This window comes from Manis pentadactyla, chromosome 13 (genome assembly GCF_030020395.1).
Source record: "Manis pentadactyla isolate mManPen7 chromosome 13, mManPen7.hap1, whole genome shotgun sequence".
Lineage (NCBI taxonomy): Eukaryota > Metazoa > Chordata > Mammalia > Pholidota > Manidae > Manis > Manis pentadactyla.
Genome location: NC_080031.1, coordinates 12,970,809 through 12,989,884, shown reverse-complemented (window position 1 = coordinate 12,989,884; position 19,076 = coordinate 12,970,809).

The window sequence follows — 19,076 nt, the reverse complement described above, 5'->3', positions numbered from 1 at the left end:
TGGTTCATCTTTTCAAGAGTGAATTTGCCAATATGTTTCAGAAGAGAAAATGTGCATATTCTTTGATTAGGTAATTATACTACAGAAATGCTTTCTAAGAAAGGAAAAGCAGCTTTTCAAAGGCCTATGTATTTGGTGGTTTATCACAGCATTTTTTTATGATAATTAAATTTGACAAAAATGTTCATCAATATTGATTCAATTAATTATGAGATAACATAAATGGCATATCATGCAAACATTAAAATGAATGTACCAATCAATATTATGGACACAGATATATGTCTGATTGTTGATTGAAAATGGATTATAGAGTTTACATTGATTTCTCTGGATGGTGGAATTTTAAGTGTTTTTTATTTTCTTCACAAATTTCTCTATTTTATTAAACAAAAAGTATGTCTATATACAGATAAGCAGAAAAACAAGAGAGAAAATAAATCCTCTAATACACGTTCATATTATTAGCAAATAGGTTTTTAGGAATATAACAGTTACCACTTATTGGATATCCATTTCATGTCAAATGTGATTTTGCAAAAACCCTCAAAGATATGACTTAGACGTTAAATCACATGTTAAAGCAGCCAGAGGGGTTCAATTATTATTTGAATTCAGGTGTCTCTGGCTTTCACCAATGCATGCTATTGCATAATTGAGGGGTTCTTAACCTTGAATCAATGGACCAAATTACCATGGACAGGTTTCAGAGGGACTGTGAATCCACTAAAATGATAAGCAAAGATCCATTTGTATGTGAATTTTTTTTGGTGAGATTCTACATCGTTTACCATAAAAATTAAAGGTCCCTACCTTTGAGGGAAGATAGATTCATATAAGATCATTAGCTTCTTTTAATGGTGCTAGTACCTCCCAACTGGAGAAGACCATATGTTTTCCCCATTTTCCTGCCATCCTCTCTTGCAACCTCCAGCCCCTTGCCTCTGTGACCTTTGAAAGATCCTCTTTTTTTGAAAAATTTTATATGTGTATTTAAAGAATATACATATTTAAGCTATACAACATTATGATGTGATTTACATATGCATCGAGAGCCTTCTTTGTGAATGAACAGGCAGCTGCTTCATGGCTGCAGAGCCGGGGTGCAGGCGCGGCCGAGTCCAGGCAGCTTACTACAGTCCGCCGTGTTTCTGTACAACCAGAACCTTCACCTCGGTGGAGGACACCAAATGCAGCCAAAACCTCCTCACATTTCCTTTGTCACATTTGTTCTGACACCGACTTTATGGCCACCCAACTGAGTACGCAATTCCATCCTAGCTTGGACTTCCTGGAGTTGGTGCAAACCCCACGGGTGGAAGGTCACATTCCCAATAAAACTGACCCCATTTCAGATGCCAGCCACCCTTGGAAGGTTCCCAGGCCACCCACACTTCTGAACAACCGGTTTCAAATTCAGGGGTTCCCGTGAGCCCCTCAGGTTTGAGCATTTCCTCGAATGACTGGCAGAACTCAGTAAAGTGCTGCACTTACGATCACATTTGTATTACTAAATGGGCAAATCATGAATAGCCTAGTGAAGAGACACATACAACAAGCCTAGGAGGGACCCCAAATGCAGAGCTTCCGGGCCCCCTCCTTGTGGAATCAAAGTATGTGTCACCCAATGGGTTTGCCAATCAGGAAGGTCCACTCAGCAGGTGTCCGGAGTTCTTCTTCTGAGGTTTCACTACATAGGCTTGATTAAACCTATGTTAAATGTAATTAAACTCAATCCCCTGTCTTTCCCTCCCTGGAGGTTGAACTGGCTCTAAGGTCCAGCTCTCCATTCATGTGATTGCTCTGTCTGGTGAGCAGCCTCCATTTTTAGGCCTAACTGAGGGGCCTAACCTCAGAGGTGATACCAGGGGCTGATGATTAACAAAAACATCTGTATCATTCAGGAGTGTCCAGGGGTTTTAGAAGCTCCACGCCAGGAACTCAGGACAAGGACCAGAGAAATTCTTTATTACACAACAGCCTCACACTTTCAATAACTTTTCTCCACTTCCTGCTTTGCCTCCTTTCCCTAATTTGCTCTTCTTTCTTCCTTTATTCCCCTCTTTAACTATTCCTCTGCTTTTGTCCTGTCGATCAACTTTTGAACTGAAAATGTTGCCCACCCTTTGTCTCATGAAGGAGAAACCTGAGAGAGGGCCAGTATGTTTATAGGCAGCTCTACAAAACACCGAGATTGTCTGTAGATGATGGTGACGTACATGAACCCTTTGGTAATTAAAGGTGGGGACAATGAAAAATAAAACTCATACATGTGACACAAGAATACTTGGTAACGCTTCTTTGTTTCTTCAATTTTAGGGCTCTTGCTAATAATATGAGGATCTCGTTAACATGCACATTCTTATTTAGCAGTTCTGAGGTGCGGCCAACCATCAGCACAGGATGACCTACATAATGTGTGGAATCCAGTGAGAAATTCAGGGTCCCATGTTCAAAAATTAAGAATGTCCAGATGGCAACAGCAATAAATAAATCAAGCACAGGGGCCTTCTGAGCACAGGTCACATGTTGATGGTCTCTGGATATGCAATTCAAACAAACACCCAAATAAGGCTGATCTAATTATCCATGGACTGTAATCTCAGTAGTAACCATCTAAATGCTTTAAATCTCCTGCCCTCCAATTCAGATTTATAGTTTTGTTGGTTTACTGACCCTTGATTTTCCTTAAAATAAGATAGTTATTTGGGAAATTAACCAAGAAATATGAAATCAGGATTATCTCAGAGGCCAATATTTATTTTTGCTTTCACTGTAGGATCCTCAATAAATATGTGCTAAATTAGCCAATAGTATGGCACATGGATATGTAAGAGATTTGTTCTTACTTCCTATTGAAGGGTGATAGAGGATGCTACCCCAAAATATGCCTCTTTGCCATAAGGATTATTTTGAGAAACTCTCAAAACAAGGTGAACGTTACACTTTTGTATAGGAAAGTTACATTAGAGAGGAAAAGAGCTACTATCAGAGATAACTTTTTACCTAAAAACTTACCTATATAACAGGGCAAACTTATTTACCCAACATTTCCTCTTCTTCCTTTCCAGTGAATTACTCCCCCTAACCTCAGGAGCCCCAAGCACCCCAAACTCCTAGCCCTTTCCTTAGCTCAGGGTGGCATGTAAGTCTTAATCTTCTCAGTATCGCCTGAGTCTCATATCTTTGTGGCTCCAGTACATACATAAATAAAACTATTTTTGCATTGTTTTCTCTTGTTTATCTGTCTTTTATTATGTGGGGTCTCAACCAAGAACCTAGAAAGCTAGAGGGAAAATAATTTTTCCTCTTCTATACCCTCCTTCCCTCTTTCCCTTACCCTTTCTTTCTTCCTATCACTTCCTTTCTATCTCACATTCTGGACTTTGAATCTCCTGCATGATAATCTTCTTCTTCCCCTACCTTGAATTCCATTCACATCCATTTCTTCCAGAAAGTTCGTGCTACTATCAGACACTTTCGACTCCATACTTGCATCTGACTACGGCTCCTCAGCCAGTCCACTCTGAAACAGGAATACATTACATATCTAATTTCTAGAAAGCAGAAGTTTTTGCTTTTAAGTATCCTTAACCTTTTCAACTATTTCATTATGGAAACATTTAAAAAAATATATTACATATATACACAGCTACCCTAACTGAGGATGAAGAACATAGTCTAAGATCCTGGGGTTCAGTTAATATTTTATGGAGTGCTATAATATGGTAGAACCTTCAGAGGTCTTATGATTGGTGAGGCTGCTAATGACTCAGGCCATTGGAACTTTGACTGTTTGCTTTTATTTTTTTTTTTTCTGTCCTTAAAAATTCTCCTCAATTTGTCCCCTAACGTTCTCGTATTGTCAGTTTGTTTGCCTAAAATAGAACTTCCACTGTCAAACTTGGCATTTCTTAATGTTATTTTGAAAACCCACAGTGCCAAGTTTATGATAATTCTGTGGGAAATTAACAGTCATTTATGTAGACTGACTGTGGATGTAAGGAATTCTCTTATGAATAAAGAATTGAACTTAAACTCTTGGCACATGTGTTCTGCAACATCAATTTTAGATGTTTAGGGAACTTAAAATTTTATTTTTTATTTCTGCATACTTGGTGGAACTATCAGTGATACAGATAGTTAGGGTCTTTTCATGAGTGTGTCTGACACTAAGTCCCCAGTTTTAATTTATATTTGAGTTCCAACTGCGCACTAGGTTTCTAGATGTATTTTTGAGTGGATTAGTCTGCACTTCCCAGGTTTTGGAGGTCTTTAAAAAATATGGAGTAGCCTTAGTCCCTGTCCTCAAATGTTTCTAAATTCATGTGTAATAAATCACTTTGATACTGCACTCACTGTTCAGAGGGTGGTCATCCAGCATACAGATAATTTAATGTCTTTTCACCTTTACAGTATCTCTCTTATGTAGCACATACACACACATACAGAAATAGACACCTGGGTATAGGGACACATATAAACATATCACATTAAGGGGAAATTGGAAAAAAGAAATGAAAGAGGAATTCCTAAGGTGAGCAATTTGGGAAAGAGAGATGAGATGCCAACGGTGGTGAAGTGAAAACACAGCACAGATTCCTGTTCCTTATACGCTTATGTTTGCATCAGGATTACTGAAGCATTTTCAACGAGAATACTAAAAATTGCAGAGAACAAGAAAACTATCCAGATTTATTTAAGCAAAACAAGCAAAACATAAGCCATGACACAACAAAGCGCCTTTTGGGGCTAAAGCGGGAGAACGTGTGGAAGGGGGGCCTGGCCAGAGGAAGTCTGGTGCAGAAGTCATTTTCTGTCAATGACCCAAAAACCCAGAACCAAGAGCATAAACAGGTATCTCAGTCCAAGTATGGTGTCTGTACCAAAGAGACTAAAAACTCCTACAATTACTCAAGCACAGAAAGAAACTCAATACAACTGCACTCAGATCAGATACGTTTTAGTAGCACTCTTTTCTCTGTGTAATTCTTAGACTGCCTTATCAGAAACCCGGTTGCTTGCCAAATCTCTCTGCTTGCTTTCTTCCTGACCTCATATACCTCCGGACATGTAAAAGCAGGAAAAGGAAATGGCTCGGGCAGAGGCTTAAAATGATGCACAATTCTGTCATGAGTTTACTCTAAATCAACTGAGAGCAGCAGAAGAAATGGCTTGAAAAGACCCAGGAAACAGTTTTGTTTTTTTTTCTCTTGCACCCATGTAGCTTGGAGCCACCAGATGGCGATGTTGCAGACCAGCATTCAGAGCCTCAGGGTGTAGTGGAAGTGTGAGAAATAGAAGGCGGTATTAAAATGAGCCCCGGATTGCGTTGGCACGTGGCTCCCTCACTGAGAAACCAGACGCAGTGCAAAGAACAGCAGCAACTAAAGGTGGATACCTCTCCCTCCCAAGCTCTGCAACAGCAGATGCTACGAGGCAGCTTCCACGGGGCTGGATCAGGCTTAATCGCACCGGCCAGATCACGGGAGACAGGAAGGATGCTGTCAGAGAGCCATCATTTACTTGATGACTCCAGGGAAAGAGACAAAACGAGCAAAGCCAGTGAAACCAGTCAAATAAGCTTTTCAGAGTTTTCCCGTTTTATTCTTTCCATTGATGAGAGCCCCCAGCTGCCTCTCACTGCAACCCATCACCCACATTGGCGGGATTGGCACACACACATTTTCAAATCCAAATGTTGTAGCATTACCGGTAACCGCACTGGCCAACCAAAGAAAACTTCCATTGATTTCCTATGTTGTAAATTGATTCAGATAATTTCTGTGGTTTAAGGGGATCATTAACTCCCTAATTTGTAATAATCTGAACATAAACTGAATTCAAGTTTTCTCTTGCCTTGTGTCCAGACTCATTTAACTCAATTTCTTGGGACCCAGCGCTAACAAGGCCACGGCTCAGTGCACAAGACCTAGCGGATTTTACTATGTTCCGCTGACATACTCCTGGTTCCCAACCCTGGCTATGTGTCTAACATTAAGATCAGAAGATGAAGTTCAGCTGAATAGAAGAGTGTGTGCATGGAGAAATACATATAATCTAGTTACTTGGGGGTGGGGGAGACCCCAAATCCAATCTCTGATTTTGGTTCAAGATACAATGGAGTAAGCACAATCCATGGGTCTCCCCCATTGAAGGCAGCCATATAACCTGCCCAGAATGCAGGGAGAACCTTTTTGAGGACTCTACATAATAAATAGTAACAGAAGGGCACCATAAAATTGGCAGAGTTCCACAATTTTCCTCCTCTCTGCCCCAGTGTGAGCACACAGTAGCATAAAACCTAGAAGTGGGCACTGCCCTGAAGATGGAAAACACTTCAGGAGAAGCCTACGAAAGAAGTAAACCTGTCCCTGTCCACAGATGACATGATTTACTATGTAGAAAGCCTCAAGAAATCTACAAAAACGGTCCTAGAAAAAATAACTCAGTGTAGCAAAGTCACAGGATATAAGGCAATCCACAAAAATCAATTATATTTATGTGTACTGGCAATGAAGAGTTGGAAACAGAATTTTTAAAAAAAGGGCTTAGAATAGCTTTAGAAAACTTAAAATACTTAGACATAAATCTCAAAAGACCTGCACTGTACCTCTATGCTGAACAATGTAAAATACTGATAAAAGAAATCAAAGAAGACCTAAATAAATGGAGAGACATACAGAGCTCATGTATTGGAAGTCAAAGCGGTAAAGATGTCAGGTCTCAAACTGATCTGTAGGTAACACAATTTCAAAAGTGAAAAATAAGCAACTCAATGAAAAATGGGCAAAAAAACTTGAACAAATGCTTCTGCCATTAGGATGTATGTATGGTAATGTAAAACACACAGACACAATAATCAACATCATTAGTCGTTAGGGAATGCTAATTAAAATCACCTGCGATACTTGCACACACCTGTAAGAACGGCTAAAATAAATCATACTGACACTGCCCAGCGCTGGGGAGGACACAGAGAGGCTGGGACTCTCTGACTTTGCTAGTGGAAAAGTCAAATAGTACAGCCACTCTGAAAAATGGTTTGGGCATTTCTATAAAGTTAAATGTGTATTCGCCCTCGGACCCAGAAACCTACTCCTCAGTATTTTGCTGTACAGATATGAAAATTTCTACTCACACAAAAAGCGTTACATCAACTATTTATGGTGGCTGCCCTTGTAATTGCCAAATCTGGAAACAATTCCAATGTCTTTCAGTGAGCAAATGGATGAACAAACTGTAACCCACCCACACAGCGGAGTACCACCCAGCAAGAGAGAGGAAAACGTTATCGATACGCAACAACTTGGGTGGATCTCAAAGGCATTGCATGGAGTGAAAAAAAGCCAGTCTCAAAAGGTTAAACAGCACATACTTTCATTTATGTGATAATCTCAACAACACAAGTCTGCAATGACTGAGGCTATAGCAGTGCTTGCTGAGAGCTACAGGCCTGAGGTGTGGGGGATGGAACTGTTTTGCACTAATCTATAAATGTGAAGATATTCACAGAACAGCATACTCTCCAAAAGATTCTATTTTACTGGATGTTAATTTAAAAAGTAAATTGACATCCACTCAGTGTGTCTGAAGGGAAGCATATCTTACTCTGTAGGAAAAACGTCTGCAAAGAAAATGAATTGTTCACACCTTTTTATGACAGACACTTTATATACATTATCTCATTTAACCTGTATTCCTCTCCAGCTGAAGGGATTCTATTACTCTAATATTAAAGATGAGAAATGGGCATTTAGAATAGCTAAGTAAAGTTTTCAAGATTAAATAGCTAGTACATAGAGGGTTAAAAATTTGAAAAAACATTTGTCTGCTTCCACAGAGTATATGCCTACCTTTTATGTTATAGATTCTTTATCACTTAATTACAGGAGATGTTAATGCTACTTAAAATATAAACCTCCTAATCACTTTTAAACCTATATTTACAACATAAGATTTATCTATTTATTACCCTAACCTCAGTACGACTTCTACTTGGAAATAATTTATTAGCTATTGGGTAGTTTTTCTGTCTAATTCTAGAAAGCCCTTTCCCAAACCTACAATTCAGGCTGCCTCTAATTCTGATTCACCCTACCTTTAGTTATTCTGTATGGATAGGGTTTTTATTTTATGACATACCTTACACAGACGAAAGGATTCATTTCTGAGGTTGTTCTATCTCAAAGCTGAAGTTTTTTGCTCAGGCCCTAATTAAACATGGCATCGCTATTTAAACTCTCTGATTTAAGAACAAGATATAACAGTGGTTCCGTCCTTTGAAGTGAAGCACTGCTGCACAGGCAGTTAGTTAGCAGAGTGGTGGGAATCCATCCATGTGTGGAACCTGTTGACAAAGTCCAGAGGGGGACTGTCCTAGTTTTCTCTTCCAAAGGCGAGGATGGTACATCATACTATCACCTTGTCACACAGCATTTGGCAAAAAAAAAAAAAAAAAAAAGAAGTCTGACCCTAAGGCAAATAACTTTAACATCTCCTGCAATAGGCATTATCATTTGGCTACATGGCACATTCACCAGGTCCTGGATCTGGCATGCATGTCCAGGAAGCTGAAATGTCTGAAGAGAGAAAGCATCCAAGTTTAAGCAAAGAGAGTCTACGTGTGACATTACAGCTGTCAAAGGTGGACCCAGTTTTAACTCACCTGTAAGGATGAGGAGCAGTGGGGAGAAAAGGCCATAGGCCAGCAGTTGACATAGGTCTGACTTAGAAATCTAGGTGATGCAATTTGCTAAAACATATAATTTTTTCCTGATTTACAATCCAATGAGTGAAAAGTGCCAGGGATGCATGGAGATGAGCTTCCAAGTATAACTTACTATATTCTCGATTTTCTTCACTTTACAGCTTTTCTTGTATTTAAATATGGGTGAACAAAGGAAACTCCACCGCAGGTGACCCCTGTGGCCCCAAGTCTAGATCCTAGACTAGACCCCTCATTCCCAGGGAGATGCAGGGCAGAGAACAGAAGCCATTTCTATCTAACTTACCTTCTCCTTTTGCACCTGCTCTGACTCAAGGGCTTAACAACTCTTGCCTGAACTATTTTCGTATCGCTATACTGGCCATCCCATCTCCAAGCTCTCCTCACAGCCAAAATACCACTGGTATATCTAAAACTCAAATAGGTTTATGTCACTTCTTTACTTAAAATATTGCAGTGGATAAGATGGGGGCCAGACCACTTAGCAGAACATTGAAGACCCATCAAAATCAGAACTCGGTCTGCCTTTCCAACGTCATTTTCTGCTATTCTCTGTACATCTGTACATCCCATGATTTAATAAAGCTATTTGTTATTTTCTTGACATGCTATGGTTTCATCCCCTGTCTTTGCTTATGTTATTCCTTCGACCAACAAAAACCTCTCCCCACTCCCCCACCTTGTGAAACCCCGCTTGGTCTGGAAGACCTCGCTCAGACATAACTCCCTTGATGGAGACTTCACCACCACCTACTGGTGGAAAAAATTAAATAACGCAGATATGTAATGTGCCCATCAGAGCGTGGACCTATTGTAGGTGCTCAAAAAATACTGGTTACTCTAAATCAAACCTTTTCTTGTTCTCACAGTGTTCTTCATATTTTCTCCTAGCTCTCATTTCATCTATTAAAGGAAGCTGTATTTATGTTTATTTCCTTTGCTACAATAAGATCTTTTTGAAAAGAATAATTAAGCACTATTTACTTCAACAGTACTTACTGTGGAGCCCAGAATGTAATAGGTGCTCCATAAATGTAGAGGGAAGAAAAAGGAAGTGAGGGAAAGAGAACAGGAGGAGAAGACAATGAAGAGAAGAGAGACTGCTAGGCAGTCATTGAGAAAGGCAGAGCCTACAGTCAGTAGGAGAGTCTGGTAATGTCTGGTGAAGACACTGGTAGTGTCTGTAATGATTCCACATCTCGTTACTTTACCAAAGCCAAAGAAGTGGGTAAAGATAATCCTGTGATGATTACAAAGGGCTGTGAAGCACTGGTAGATGTTTCACCAGCTAAGTGACAATAAACCCATGTGTCTTGCCAGTGGGTTTCAGCCCCGGGCAAGTTCACTATGGATCCAATGAGACCAAAGAAATGACAGTGGAACATTCTTGGAGTGAAAGGGTTTATACCCAACTTTATTCCCATGGTGGCAGGTCAGTCACTAGAATCCCATTCACCCCAGAGAGAGTCTGCACGCAGCAAGCCGGTCTCTGCCTCTGGGCCCCTCTGCCCTCGCAGCCGTCTCAGTCTCTGTCCTCGGTGCTGCCACCACTCCAGCCTCTGCTGTCCTGCAGCCTGCAGCCCAGAGCACTGGGCAGAGCTCTTTATACAGAGTCAATAATGTATTGCCCACATGTGTACAGTGAGCAAGCCGACCAGGGTCAGGTGAGAATCCTGGCCGTAGGAACTTCCATTTTCTCTACACCACGTCCCACCATTCCAGCTTCTGTGATTCCCTGGTCTGGTCTGCAAGCTTAGTTGTGTGGATAAGACACCCTTCATGGAAAATTTTCACTATTTTCTATAATGTTTATTGTGCCCATGAAATTAATGAAAATAAATATTAGTATTAATAGTCACTAAATGATAGTAGGATCAGTTGTGCACCTTCTACCTACACAGGCACTGGCAGGAATTAAGTTATATAAAAGAAATGGAAATCCAGACACAGTTTGTTTAACTTGAATGAGCGGTCATATTTTTTTATTTTTCACTAGTGAACACAAATACACAAATACTTCAAGGTGCCAGAGAAATAATGTCATAGGAGAGAAGAGCAGTACTTCTGGGGAAAGTGCAAGAACAGACTAGGATTGTGGCTGTATGACACTAGCTAGCCACTCCCCAGACCAGGGACACTGTGTCCTAAGCTACAACATGAGAGGTAGCACTTCTCAAACTCGAATGTGTGTGTGAATCACTTGGGGATCTCATTAGAAGGCATGATCTGATTCAGTAGGTCTGAGGTGGGAATTCTATGTTCCTAACAAGCTGGCGAAGGTCCTGCTGCTGTTTCTTGACCTACATTTCCAGCAGCAAGGTTCTAGATATCTGTATGTAACATTTAGTTCTAAACTAAGGAAGAGATTGTTTGGAGGCCATGTGAACGTCTGTGGATTACAACTTCACAAATTCGACCCACAGCAAGAGCTATGAACAAGGGGTGTCTCTCCTTCAGGATCTCATGAGTCAGTGATGGAATATGCTGACATTTGCTTCCCACCAACCTTGCAAAAAGAAAAGCCACTGGGGAGAAAGAAGGAATGCGAATTCCATAGCACCTGCACCAATTCTACGGACTTCCAATACCACATTTCCTGCCATGAAAATTTGCAACACATACCAAAAGTCTTATTTAATTCTCAAATCCTTTTTTCCCTTCCTGCCTCCCACCCACACTGCTACACAACCCAGGTTTTTTTGGAAACAACCTGTGAGGCAAAGCAGAGTGCAGAGCATGATTGGAGTAGGGGACTGTCAAGATGTGAATAGCTCAAGTTCAGGGTTGTTTTTATTTCCCCTTCAAATCTTAGCCTGTTGTAACATTTTATAAACCGTAACTTATTAAGAAAGAAAGAAGAACTTGTGAGTACTAGTCTTTTCAATTCCCAGAACAACAGCTTTCTGAGTTGCATGATAACACCAGCTCTATAAGGAGGTAGGCACGGGAGTGAAAAACAATAGCAGCAAACAAACAAGCAAAAACAATAACAAAAAACAAATGTAGGTTAAAGAATATTCTTGGATCATAAAAGCAGTCATTCATCTTATTATACATCCTGAAATTAATTAGAAACCAGTTAATCTCTAATCTAAGAGAAGAATATTCTTGGGCTCTAATATGTTTGAGATTTGACTGACATTTCATTTGTTCAGGAGGATTTTTTTGCTCTTTCCTGTCAAGAAACATTGGCAACGCTGGGGGTAATCAACTTTTTCATTCCGCCTGGCAAGGACTATTAGATGTTAAGACAGGAGATGCCCAGCGTTTCTGTCATGGATTTGGATATACAGCATATGGGTATATAAGCAGTAAAACAGGAAGTTTTTAATGAGGCACCCTGGCCCCTAAATGCGACCTGTTTGATACTATGCAAACTTCAACTCCTCCAGTGCTCTCTGCTGGCATTTGCAAGGGGAAAGGAATTAAGCAACAGCAAATTGTTTTCCTGAGTCTGCAAGTATCACTCCCCTGTGAGGTGTCTCCACTTCCCCCTCTGGAAAATGGTGATGGAAATGACCTACCTTATTTAATCAGTGTTTATAATACTTGATTAGCCCCTCAGGCTACAGCAGTGAGGTTTAGCTAAGAATGGAAAGTCCTCTACCTAGGCTTTCACCTTCCCTGCTTCTGGGAGAGATGGCGTGTGCTCCAGCACAGCTGACAACAGCCAAGAGATTTCCCTACCATCCAGCCTGGATGTATGGAAAATACAGAACTATGGGAGGGAGTTAAAAATGAGCCACAGTTCAACTGGGCTCTCCTAGGAGAGTATAAAATGGAAAATGGGCCAAACAAAATAATGTATATTTTTAACTCATAAATAGGCCAACAAAGTTATATTCAGTCTTTGTTAACGTGCTCTGGTACAAATCCAGCCATTAATAACCTCCTTTGCCTAGGAGGCTTTGTTAAGTAATGACTCCACACTCAACAGAAATTAAAGAATGTAAGTAATTACTTGGATTATTTAAATTATTATGGCTACTCAACTCTGATCACATGTGCCAACCTAACCCCTGCCTCCAGTAAAAAATTATCTGGGTAAATATTGCTGTTTTCCTAAACACTTTGCTGTGTAGATCGACTAAATCCTGTTTCTCACTTGGAAATGAACTATTAAATCTTTCTAGTACCTCAATTCTATGATTATGTGACAATGTTAAATTGTAAATCACAGTCCTGCCTTGAGAAATTTACAAGTCAAACATTCATTTATTCACTCTTTCTGTAAAAAATTTTTTCAAGAAACACTGAGCATCAATTACTTGCCAGGCATTGTGCTCTATATACGTATATATGGCATATGACCACAGCCAAGTAGAATTCCCTCATAGGGATGATAGTCTAGTGGGGAAGATAAAAAGTCTAATAAACAAATAAGCCCTAATTAGCAACCATGCTCAGCACCAGGTCTATGAAAGATTAAAATTAGGGAACATAATCCCCTCTGTGAAAGTAATATTTGACCTAAGAACTGAAGGATAAGGAAAAAGCAACCAGGTGAAGGGTGTGAGGATTGCAATCAGATAGAGAAACATGCACAAAGGCTCTGTGGTAGAAAAGAGCACAACACACCAAAAGAAGTAAAACATGACTAGAATCTAGTTGCACATGGTGCTGACTGTACAAACAATGAGTGCTATAGAACATGAGAGGAGGAGGTGTCTGAATAGGAGAGGTGGTCAGGGAAAGCTTCCTGGAGAAATGGGACTTAAGAGTTAAACTTTAAAGAAAGCTGTTTATAGCAAGAAAATTACTAAGTATTTGTAGCAGCTGGCATGGCAAAAACAAAGGCATAGAATATGAGTGCATAAAGCATGATATCTCCTTTTTATTGCCTTGTTTTTAATTTATGTATATGTGACTTTGTTTATTTGAAAATCAAAGACATACACTGCCATATTTTAAAATTGGATTTATACAGAGAGGGATGTGAAATGAAAAGGATCAATCCTTCTCAAAAAAAAAAAAAATTACCTCAAAGTAGATTACAGCTTTAAATGTAAAAGTCAAAACTATAAAGCTTTCAGAAAAAAGCATAGAAGAAAAAATTCAGGATTTAGAGCTGGCAAAGAGTTCTCAGACTTAACACTAAAAGCACAGTCTGTAAAAGGAAAACTTGATCAACTGAACCTCATCAAAATTAAAATGTTTGCTCTACAAAAGCCCATGGGAAGAGTATGAAAAGGCAAGTTAGAACTGGGAGAAGATATTTACAAACCAAATATCTAACAAAGGACTTATATCTGGAATATATAAAGAGCTTTCAAAATTCAACAGTAACAAAAAATCCAGTTAGAATATGAGCAAAAGACAGGAAGAGATATTTCACTGAAGAAGATATACATTCAGCAAATAAGTACATGAAAAGATGCTTTACATATTAGTCATCAGGGAAATGCAAATTAAAACAGTGATATCACAATATACTTATTAGGATGGCTAAATCAAAAAAGTGACAACACCAAATGCTATAAGCATTGGGGAAATGAGATCACTCACATATTACTGGTGAGAATATAAAATGGTGTACCACCCTAGAGAATAGTTTTGCAATTTCTTATAAAATTCAACATCCAATTACTATGTGACTCAGCATTTACCTTCTTAAACATGTATGAAAATGAAATGAGAACATATTCACACAAAATCCTGTTGCATGACTGTTCATACCAACTTTATCCATAATATCCGAAAACTTGAAACAGCCCAGACAGCCTTTAACTAGTGAATGGTTACACTGTGATACATAACTACCATGGAATACTATTCAGAAATAAAAAGTAGCCAACTATAGATGCTCACATATTGATGAATGCCTGGAGGATTATGCTGAGTGAAATAAAGGCAAAAGTTATAATCTGTATGATCCCATTTACATAACATTTTGAATTAACACAATTTTAGAAATTAGTGGTTTTCAGGGATTAAAGATATTGAACATTGTATGTAAAAAATTATAAAGATATTTTCAGTCCAGAATGATATTATCCTTCTCAGAACATTTTCTTCTGACAGGTGACCAAGGAAGTAGCAAGCCCAAATGCCCAAATCACCTTAACCCAATAAAAAATTGTATATGATTAAAAGGGATGTGTTAGTCCATGCAAGATCTGCTCATTTATGATTTATTATTACTCCCAGCATATGTCTTAACCCAAAGTATAAGGGATTCATCAAGGCCTCTGTACTTGCAGACTGTGGACTCCATTATCTGTTCACCCAAATCATCTGAATCTCCTAAATCTCTGGCCAGGTATGCTTCCTAAATCCGTAGATGCTTCTATGGATTTCTTCTTGGGTATTTTGACTTCATACTTCTTCACTGCTTCATTAATTTTCAGTACTTTAAAAGGATTCTTTCCTTCAAATTTTCCAGTTTTTTCTCATTAGGAGGGTTGGTCTAAGCTGTCTGGTCTACCTTTAATGGAAGAGAAAGTCTCAATTGCCTTTTTATGTTGATATTTATATAATTTATCCCATTTTTCCTCTGGAAGCTTTCATCCAGAGCCATCAATCCTTGTACTCCAATGTGAAATATGTACTGCCTGCACTTTCCTTTGTGATAGATAAAAATTCTTTATCCTCACATTTATTGAAACTATTTGTATCCCACTTGACTGGAATTTTTTCTGGCTGTGGTAGTTTAGTTTGACCACCTTTTCACTCTGATTGCCTGAGTCCTTTGATTTATTATCTTCTAACATTCAGCATTGCTGATGAGGTCACACTTTCATTGGATCCATGGAAACTTCCTCTTCCTCTTCTTTTTCCTTTTTGTATTTCTCTTCTTCCTTCTTCCTCCAACCTTCTTCCCTTGCTCCTTCCGTTCTACTTCTGTTCCACCTTCTCATTCTTCTCGGTTGATAAGGACTTCCTTTCTGTTCCCCAATGCTGCATCTACTATTGTTTGGATGTTGGATCTTCATTACCAATGACCTATGTACTTATTCTTTGCTTTCAGGTTTTCATCGTCATAGGTTTCCATAAAAAATTCTGAGCAACATTCTCGATTTTTACTTTTATCCCTTCTATCGTACTTTTATGTTTGCATTTCAGCAGTGATTTTTTTCCTTTATTTTTTAGGAGTTACTTCTTGTTATCTGTTATTCCATTCCTATAGTATTCTATACTTATTTTAGAAATGAAGTATCATCTTTTATCTCAGAATGTTGACTTTGTATGTATCTCCAGTGGTGTTTTGAAAATATGTCCATATAATCTTTTCTAGTCCATCCCTCAGAGACTAATTCACTTCCCCTTGAGTGTGAACTGAACTCAGTGACTCACTGCTCATGAATAGAATGACAGAATTTATCACCAGTGAAATAGTGAATTAAACAGTTTAAAATCTAGAAGTGTAAATATATATATCCTCAAATCTTATTTATCAGCACTCATAACTTGTAGAGTAACTTTTATCCAGCAATGCTTAAGAACATGTTCAATTTAAATACAGTTGAACTATTTTTTAGAAAGTTAATATGACATTTAGAAACACAGAAGCAAGTTGCTTTAGTAATAAGTTTAAATTCCACAATCTACTAAAGGTAGCTATTATAAAATCAGATAAATTGAACATTTTTTTTCCAGTAAAGCAAGATTTTCTGTGCTTTAATAGAAGCAGAAAATAGATAACATATTCAATTAGTTGGATGTGTAATTCCATATAAAACAGACAGAAAGATTGCTGGCTGAAATTGAAATAACTTGGAGATAATGGTAAAACATGCCAGTAGAAGTAAAAGGATTTGTTTTATAATATATCACAAGGCTTAATGCATAATAGAAATCCTTATAAACTTGGGGCATAAACTACTAGTCCCTGATGGTACGGGTATTAATACACAAGTGTTTCATTCTGTTTGTTTTGTTTTTTACTATTTGCATGTGTCAGGCACTGAGCAAGGTGCTAGAGATACAACAGTGAGCAAAAAATAGGCATGGGGCCTATTCTGAAACTTTATTTTTGAGATAAATAGAAACATTAGTCAAACAGTCACATAAATAATTATTTGTCTAAGTCAGAATTTCCCAAACTATGGAATACAGAATTGATTAAAAATGAAAATGTATTGATGCAAAAGCAATAAGAGATCATAAGACATAATGTGCAAAAGAATGAAAGTAGGCAGCAAGAAGTGGTATCACAGATTTCTTAATTATTGTGAGGCATGATAAATATTTGATTCATGGGAGTTTTTCATTCTGTAATAGAAAAATCCAAATTAAAGAAAATATGTTATCAAATATCAGAATAAAAAAAGATAACAAAATATCACAATGTATGTTAAAAAATAAGACAAGGTGTATGAGATAGACCAGCAAAGACAAAATAGACCACATACATCAATATGATAGTTTGTAAATGCTGCTTATCCATCAAGGTACAAACTGAATGTCATTTATAAATGCATCAGATGATCAATCATGCACCATCTTGGAATTCTTTGTGATTTGCACTCAATTTCTTAAGAGCCAGACTCTAGCACAGTAAAACAAATAGGGATATGAATGTTCTTGATATTTTTTATACATATATGTATATCATGAGGCTTAATGCATAATAGAAATCCTTATAAACTTGGGGCATAAACTACTAGCCCCTGATGGTATGGGTATTAATACACAAGTGTTTTGTTTTGTTTTTTACTATTTGCATGTGTCAGGCACTGAGCAAGGTGCTAGATACATACATATATATATATATACTTTCTATAAGAAAACCTGTTCAATGCATGACTTTCTTTTTTCATGGCCACTCCTTCTCACCAATATTTTTTGGGACACTTTGTATAAGGGGTCATTTCTGGGGGAACATATTTTAAATCATTATAGACTAACAAGATAAGCAAAATGTTAGTAACAGGAATGGACTTCAGAGATCGTTTAAGTTAAAAATCACAATATTGTAAAGGAGAAAATAAAATATTTTCAGAAAATTGTAGTATTATAGAAATAAAAAATATCTTAAAGGATATTTAACTAGACATCCTATTGAAATTATGTCACTGCACAAAATTTCTACCATGTATTCATATAGGTCTAGCTTGAAGTTTTCACTGATATAGTCATTCCTCCATTTGTTTATTCAGTAAACATTAATGGTCTGCTTTTGTTTAGCTACAGATAGTTGCAAAACCTCAGAAAATATGGTCTAATAAGCCCTCAAACAATTTACAATTTAATAAGGTATCATATAGCAATGAGGTCATATTTGACACATGATACAATAAAAGAGAAACATTAAATATTCCAGAACTTCAAATAAGTGAAAAAATTATAGACTCAGTATTTGATCTCAACTTTGCAAAAATATGTTACTTTTTCATGTGCAATGAGTGGGGTGCAGAGGGAAATCACTGCAAGCAAAGGAACTAACATTAATCAAGGCATGTGGGGAAACAACCACCAAGTGTTTTCAGAACTAATAAGTTGCACTATTTGGCTGAACCTGATGTAATGTCTTCATTATTAAATTTTTTATTTTCCTTTCAACCAAATTAATGAACATATCTCTCAACCCAAAATTTTTCTTGTACTCCTCCTCTTTCACTAACCCAACCCTAGTCAACCATTGGTCTGCACTATCCTGTCACTATATAACTTAGGTTATGTTTCCTAAAATTTTACATATGTAGAGTCATGTAGTGTGTGCTCTTGTCTTGCTTAGATTCTTTCAATCAACATAATTATTTTTAAATTTATGCATGCAGTTGCATGTACCACTAGTTCACTCTTTTTTTAATTGCTGAAAAACATTCCACTATATGAATATACCACAAATTATTTGTCCATTCACATGTTGATGAGCATTTGGGCTATTTCCAGTTTGGGGCAATTACAAATAAAGCTGCTATACCAATTCTGTACTAAGTCTTCATGTAAATATGTTTTTATTTTTGTTCCATACAATAGCAGAGATAGAAATACTGAGTTAAATAGTAGATGACATTTACCTTCTTAAAGAAACATCCATACTCCTTTCCAAAATATTCATACTATTTTATATCCCTGTCAGCAATGTATGAATGTCCCATTGTCTCACATTCCTGCCAATATCTGATGTAACCAGTCTTTAATTTTAGATATTCTACTAGATTTCTCTAATGACTAGTGATGTTGATCATGTTTTCATGTGCTTATTTGTCATTCATATAATTTTTACCTATTGAATTTTTACTAAGTTTACTTATCAAGTTTGATCATTCTTTACATATTATGGATACAAGTTCATTATCAAATATGTGTTTTGCTAGAATTTTCTCCTAGACCCTGACTTGTACTCTCATTCTAACAGTATCATTGAAAGGGCATAATTCTTAATTTCTATGCAGTTTAATGT